Raw genomic sequence first — 7,655 nt, forward strand, 5'->3', positions numbered from 1 at the left:
GAAGTACACTGCTGAGGGGAGCAGCGGGCGGGTCAGGAGAGGTCTGCCACGCCATGTGGTCACCTCCGGGGCAGGCGGGGATTGAACTCATGCGGAAGCGGCTTTAGATTCTCAGTGCTGTGCTTTAAACCGCTGCGCCACCAGGGAGGGCCCTAATGAACTTTTTTTTAAAAGATTTATTTATTCATATAGAACTGGGGTACAGGCCATCTGTATAGGGATGATGAAAGGATTCACCAGAGACAGAGTAAGGAGTAGAACAGGCCAACTGAGAAAGGACACTGCTGAGGGGAGCAGCGGGTGGATCAGGAGAGGTCTGCCTCACCATGTGGTCACCTCTAGGCTGGGCGGGAATTGAACTAAAGCTGAGGTGGCTTTAGCTTCTTAGTGCTGTGTGTTAACCCACTGCACCACCAGGGAGGACCTAAATGAACTATTATTAATGCTAAATTTATTTTTATTTTCTCTACGTTCCTATGACAGAAAGGCCTCTTTGGTATTTTTTAAAGAGAAAGTTTCATCTGTCTGATATAACTTAGCGGTGTCCTAATATAGACCTCAAAGATTTCTTAGGGTCCACTTTGGCTTTTAATTAAGACATTATTTGAAGGCAAGTCTGTTTTCTTGCTTAATAGCAAAAGAAGGAGGAAAGTTGACTGGAAAGTATGCAGGGATTTTTTGGACTAGATATTGGAAGTTTACCAGTGAAGGCTACGTCATGGATGGAAACAGACATATACATGCTTAAAAATTACAGATATATAAGCATTCTGAAAGAAGACTCTACCAATTCATGGCATGAGTATGTCCTGTCTAGAGGATTCAAAGAATGGTTACATGGAATGGGTTATGCCTTCTTGGACTAAATCCTGAATTTTGAGATAATGTGTCAAAGGGGACAGATGATTGGGGAAAGGCTGTGTTTATTCCAGAAAGAGGAATGACAATATAAGGAAAGTCACCACAGAGAGTGAAACAGCAGCGTTAGACTGGAGAACAGAAGCAGACTGAAAATTCTTGGGGGAAATTGTTGTGGATATAGTGAGATTAAAAAAAAGGGTAGAGATAGGCCTTGAATTCCAAACCAGTGCTTTGAATTTGTACCTTGTAAGCCAAGTTATTTCAATTCCTTTTCAAGAAGATTACTTGAACATTTAATAAAATAACATATCCTCAGGTGTCACCTGTACCTTTACATTCAGGTATTACCTGTATCTTTAGATTCAAAAGATTCTGGATTGACCAGTGGTGGCATCAGATTTCTGTAATGTTAATTAGCTCCTTATATAATTCAGCTGCATCTATGAATTAGACAACTGCTGTAAACATGGAAAGTTATTGAAAAGTATTAAAGAGAAGAGTTATAGAAACAGTTGTTTTAGATAGTTTTCCCCTGATACCCACTATAACTTATGGATTGGAAAGGGTCAGACAGGAAGCAAAAACTTAATAATAGTTGCATTTATTTTGAAAGTAAAATCTTGCTTGTATATGTGTTTGTGTGTAGACCCTATAGACAGTATAATTAACAGCTAAAAGTCACTAATTGATAATAGGTAGAATGATTTAAGGAGGTGTATTGGATTAAATCCAGGATAACTCATTTTCTGGGTTGACTCACTGAGGAGATTTTTCAAACACTGTAAATAACTGTATTTTATAATAGTTTATCTTTGAATCAGGAGTCTTGAGTTCAGATGTGGGCAGCTGTAATTGACAATTTGTGGATCTTCCATATAATGGTTAATTAAGGTTTCTGGACTTCAGTTCCTTCTTCTATAAAATGGTGATAAAGGCAAATACTCATCCATTAGTTGTCAAGATTGAATAAGGTTACAGTATATAGGATGTAGTATAGTAGTTGGTCTATATAGTAAATGGAACAAATAGACATCTAGTAAACATTACGCATTCTTATTTGCTGTATGTCATGATGTGTATTGCTTGAAGATGGGGTATGGGGATTTTATTCTTTGCCAAACATTCCTCTCCCCATAATCAAAAGAGTATTATACTGTGGAGCAGAGTATTTTCCCAAAGCATCAAGTAAGTATCTGGCTGTGTTTTACCTTTGGTCAGTCCTCTCTATATGTATAAGAGAGCATGGTAGTAAGTCCTATTGCTGGTTAGTATTTCAGTGTGCTTTCCTGGATCTCATATGTTCCTTAGGCAAATATAAAATGCCTATTTTTTTTTTTTTTGGTCTGAGCTTGAAACTCATCAACATTTCATTGATACCCAAGTTATATCTGTTTACATGGAAATCACAAAAGTGTTTTAAAGGTAAGATTGAGGTATTTTTTCAAACTTTAATAAGATTTTCATAAAGAATGGTAGTGGTTATAGCTTTTCTATTTAACTACTAGTGTCTGACAGAAGTGAAGGTAGCAGAGTACACTGTATAGTTTGTTAAACTCAGATATTCTGGACTTCAGTTGCAAAGGGATATTATGTAGAATGAGGAAAGTGGGGAAAAATGACCATGCATTATAAGTGTGCTAACTCTTTTTCCATGTGTTATCTAATGTATTTTTCCAAACTGCTTTGAGGCTGGTATGTTATTTTCACCATTTTGTAGGTGAGCAAAGTTTATGATAAGGATATTGGATTCACCTTGTGCCCAACATTAGTCACAGTAGTAGTGGAATTCAGACTCAAGTCTCTCTTTCCTCAAGGCCTTTGCTTTTTCCACTTGTGACAATGCAGCTTACTAGAAAATTCCTTTAACTCTGAGCTTCATTCGCCTCATCTATAAAATAGAATCAGTAGCCTTTGTTCCTTATGGCAAGAAATCTCCTGAGACATAATTTAGAATAGAAAAATGATATTGGCATCTTTAAGTCCTTACTTTGTTTAAAATGCCTATCAAACTACATTTGATATAGTAGACTGCTCAATATTTGCTGATTTCTGACAAAATAGTAGTTTCATAATTGTTGAGATTCATTTTGGTGGCACTATATAGTTTAATTGCCATCTTTTCAAATTATTTTGGAGTATAGCTAAATGACTGATAACAGTCATTTTATAGGCTCTCAGAGAACACAGTGTGACTAACAGTATTGTTCTACTGCAGAAAAAACAATTGGCTTCTAGACATAGGACTCTCTCTGAAAACCTGTTTCATCTGGTCAATTCTGTACCCTTCCTGAGCCCAAAATTTACTCTCTAGATTGTAAGAGAGTTTGATTAGACCAATGGTTTTAGAATTGATTATATATTAAAATTATATTGGATGCTCTGAAAAAAATTGGATGCAAGATACAACCCTGTTTAAAAATTAAATCAGAATTGGGAAAATGAGAAGAGTCATTTTATTCTACACTGAGTCAAGAAAACACTAGAATAAATGATCTTAGGGCCATCTAGCCATAAAAGTTCACAAAAGGCAATGTCATATAACAAGGTAGACAAAAAATAAGTTCTGGAGTTAGCCACACATGCATTCAGATATTGACTCTACTGTTCTACTGTAGCTATGTCATCTTGGGGGGGAAAAAGGTGTAATGTCCAATTCTTCTGTATTTTCATTGCTACATTTATAGCAATGATAATTTTGGGCATTTAGCACCTTCAATAATGCTTAGCACACAATAAGCCATTAATAGTTATTTTAGTATCAGTAAGTCAAATGGAAAATGTGAGGAAACTATTAGTCCAGTAAGATTTAACAGGTAAATTAAAAGTTTTCTCATTTCCTGTTTTCTTGTCATGGAATCCAGAAACAAAGAATGTGGAAACAACTCCATTTTCAGATTTGATGACACTGCAGAAAAATATCTTGCTAGTTCTTTATGGCTGGTTCGGTTATGATAAGTAGGGACCCATTGGAGAGATTTTGGCTCATAGAAGATAATAGTTTCAGCTTGGGAAATTCAAGGACATAGCTGTAATAAGGATTTATTTGTTCAGTTCCATTTCTGAAAATAATTCCAGGATAAAAGGATAGCTTTGTCATTTTGGTGTGGCGCCCTGATCAATACAATCTTGCTACCAACCCTCCAGGCTGTTTTTGGCATGTTTAGTCAGTGATGTAAACTACAAGAAATTGGAAATCACTAGTAAGACTTTAACTGCCTGATGCATAGTGACAAATAGCTTCTCTATTCAAGTGTGTGTATTGTGTAAAACAGCCCTTCTATGTCAGGTTTGAGACTTGAGAATTCATTAGAGTCTTGGGAATTCCCAACTGATCTATTTCAGAGTAAGTGTCTGAAAAGTACGTAAAACACTTAATATGGTTGGTAATAGTATTCAGTACATGGAAAGTATTACTCTATTCCTTTCAGACAAAATATACAGTTTCTTCTTATAATAATAGCTATCTTGGCTCTTCTTACAGCATTTCATTTGCTATACCTTGCATTAAACACTATTTCTCCACATGTCTTAGCTCAAAATTATTTCATTAAATCTCCTTGAGGACAGAACTATGTATTTCCTATCTTTCCCACCCATCATTTCGAAGAGTTGCCCTTTTGTAATGTATACATAATATGAATTATTAAATGAATGAATGAAAACCTTGGCAGCTCTTTTTCTTCCCTTCATGTTTGGTGAACATTAGTGAACTTGTGTGTATGGGAGAGTGTGATTTTTGTTTGAAGTAAATATAACTTGACTTGAGAGGGAAGGCTTAAAGAATGGTAAAGTAAAACATCCATAAATCTATCATTTCATAAAAGCAATAAACACGCTAGTAAACATTATGGAAATCAACTTTTCCAAACCTCTGGAAAGAAAGCAAATATTTGCAAAAACCTGAAGAGAATTTTTTCAAGGAAAACTGCTCTATGTTTTCTGGCCACAATGGGAATAATTATAAATCAATAAGAAGAAATAAATTTCTGAAATTCACAAATATGTATAATTAGATACCATACCTTTAAGTAGGTAGTGGATCGTAGTAGAAATGGCATAAGAAATGAGAAAACACCTGAGATGAATGAAATATATATATGATATATAGGTAAGCTATAGTACTTACAGGGAAACATATACCTGCCTATTGTTGTTGTTGAAATGTTTGTGTTCCTCCCACTCCCTTCACATCCACATGCTGAAATCCTTATACCTAATGTGATAGGTGGTGCGGCCTTTAACAGGTATTTATGTTATGATGCTGGCACCTTCATGATGAGATAGTGCTCTCATAAGAAAGTCTAAGAGAGCTTGTTTGTCCTTCTGTGAGGTACAGTTACTAGTCTGAAGCCCAAAAGAAGGAAGATGAATAAATATTTGAGTGGAAGTAAATGAAAGAGTATATGAAAAGTAGAATCCATAAATTCAACAGTTTTTAAGAGCTCAACAAAATTGACAAACCATTAGAATCAGAGAAAAAATTGGAAGACTTGTATTACAAAGCATTAAGGACACAACTGTACCAAAAAATAACTTAGATGACATGGAAAATACCCAGGAATAAACTAACTACATTGGCTCAAGAAAAATAGAAACACTGAACAGTCCCATAATAGTAAAATAGAATAAATTAGTAATAAAGAAATTTATCATAAAGAGAATCCCAGATCCATGAGTCTTCACTGGTGCATTCTATCAAATATATTAAGATTACCTAATACCATTTTTTTTAAAGATTTATTTATTTATTAGTACAGAACTGGGGTACAGGTCAGAGATGCAGAGGGTGAGAGGATTCACCAGAGACAGAGTGGGGTGCAGAACAGGCAGATCCACGAAGTACACTGCTGAGGGGAGCAGCGGGCGGGTCAGGAGAAGACTGCCTCGCCATGTGGTCACCTCCGGGGCAGGCGGGAATTGAACTCATGCGGAAGTGGCTATAGCTTCTCAGTGCAGTGCTTTAACCCGCTGCGCCACCAGGGAGGGCCCCTAATACCATTTTTTTTTATAAATTTCTAAAAATAGGCAATTGAAACATTTCCCAATTAATTCTGTGAAGCTTGTTCTGATACTAACATCACAGACATCACTTACATGTATGTGTGTGCACATGCACACACACACAAACTAGAGACCAATGACTTCTGAATATAAATAAGTAAAATATGTAGCGGAATACTAGCAAACCAAATTCAGCAACAAATATAAAACATGGTTATAATGACAAAGTGGGATTTATCAAGAATGTAAAATTGGGATTTATGTCAGAAAGGTATGGTTTTCTTAACAACTGCAAATGTGATAATTAATATAATATATTTCATAGAATAAAGATCAACAGCCCTGTGATCATCTCAGTATATTCAGGAGAAAAAAATGGCAAAATTATCTATGAAAAATTCAGTTTTCATGCTAAAGAATGAAAGACTGAAAGCTTTCTCTGTAATGTCAGGAACAGAACAAGGATTTTTGCTCTCAGTGTTTCTATTCATCAGTGAATTGGAGGTTCTAACCAGGATAATTAGACAAGAAAAAGAAGTAAAAGACATTGAGTTTGGAAAAGAAAAAGTATTTTTTTTCACTCATAGATGACACAATTGTATGTGGAAAATCCTGATGAATCCATAATAAATCATTAGAGCTAATGAATGAACAAGATCATAGAACATAAGATTGTGCAAAAATCAATTGTGTTTCTATATATTAGCATTGAACAATTTGAAAATGACAGAAAATAAAAAAAACTGGAATAACTACAAAAATTTAACAAGATAATTGTAAGACATATATTGAAAACTGCAAAGCATTGTGAAAATATACACTGCATGTATATTGATTGGAAGATTTAACATTGATAAGATGACAGTACTCCCTACACACTTAAGGTGATACATATCAAATCCCTATTGACATTTCAGCAAAATGGGAATGCTGACCCTATACTTAATATTGAAATACAAGGAATCTAGAATAGCAAAAAATAATTTTGAGAAAGAACAAAGAAGACTCACATTTCCTGTTTCCAAAACTTAAAAAAGTTACAATAATCAAGACTGTCTGATACTGATAAATATATAAAATAAGGGACTTCATCTGTGAACCCACTAACAAACCCTTTAGTGGGAGAAAGAGTAATCTTTTCACCATATACATAAATCTCTCAAAATGTATCATGGACCTAAATACTGGAGCTAAGACAGTAAATAACCTGGAAGGTAATATAGGTGTAAATCTTTGTAACCTAGGGTTAGATATATTTTCTTAGAAATAACATCAAAAGTACAATACAGTCATCAACACAAAATAAAGTTAATTGAATTTAATCAAATTTGAAAGCAGATGTGCTGCAATACCACCAAGAAATGGAAAATCCAATCCCATATTTACAGCAAAACCGCTTTACAGCTATTGCTCGCTAATTGCCAGCACCATCAATAGCTCAGGAGCTCCAGCATAAGGAAAACTGGGTAGCCTACTGCCCACAAATGAACCAGTTGTAAGATACCACGGAAACAACTGGCTACAAAAGCCACTCTCAAGGGTGTGCCTTCTACTGGAAGGGCAAATAAACCTCATATGTACCTGTCAAGCTCTTCTAGACAATGCCAACATTTTAATTAAAAAATATATATATAGGCCCTCCCTGGTGGCGCAGCGGGTTAAAGCACAGCAATGAGAATCTGAGGCCGCTTCTGCATGAGTTCGATTCCCGCCTGCCTCTTGCCCCGGAGGAGACCACATGGCGAGCCAGACCTCTCCTGACCCCCCCACTGCTTCCCTCAGCAGTGTACTTC

The 7,655-nt window shown here is 35.7% G+C and overlaps 1 protein-coding gene and 1 pseudogene across 1 annotated transcript in view; both read left to right on the forward strand.

Annotated features, from left to right (window-relative positions):
* The window catches only part of AR (androgen receptor), a 198,027-nt gene that overhangs the window by 98,411 nt on the left and 91,961 nt on the right, over positions 1-7,655 (forward strand). The gene's annotated exons all lie outside the window — the stretch shown is intronic.
* LOC105854495 overlaps positions 7,034-7,655 on the forward strand; it is a 9,683-nt pseudogene continuing 9,061 nt past the window's right edge.

The sequence above is a fragment of the Condylura cristata genome, unplaced genomic scaffold (genome assembly GCF_000260355.1).
Source record: "Condylura cristata isolate star-nosed mole 26May11 unplaced genomic scaffold, ConCri1.0 scaffold00043, whole genome shotgun sequence".
In the NCBI taxonomy this organism is placed as follows: Eukaryota; Metazoa; Chordata; class Mammalia; order Eulipotyphla; family Talpidae; genus Condylura; species Condylura cristata.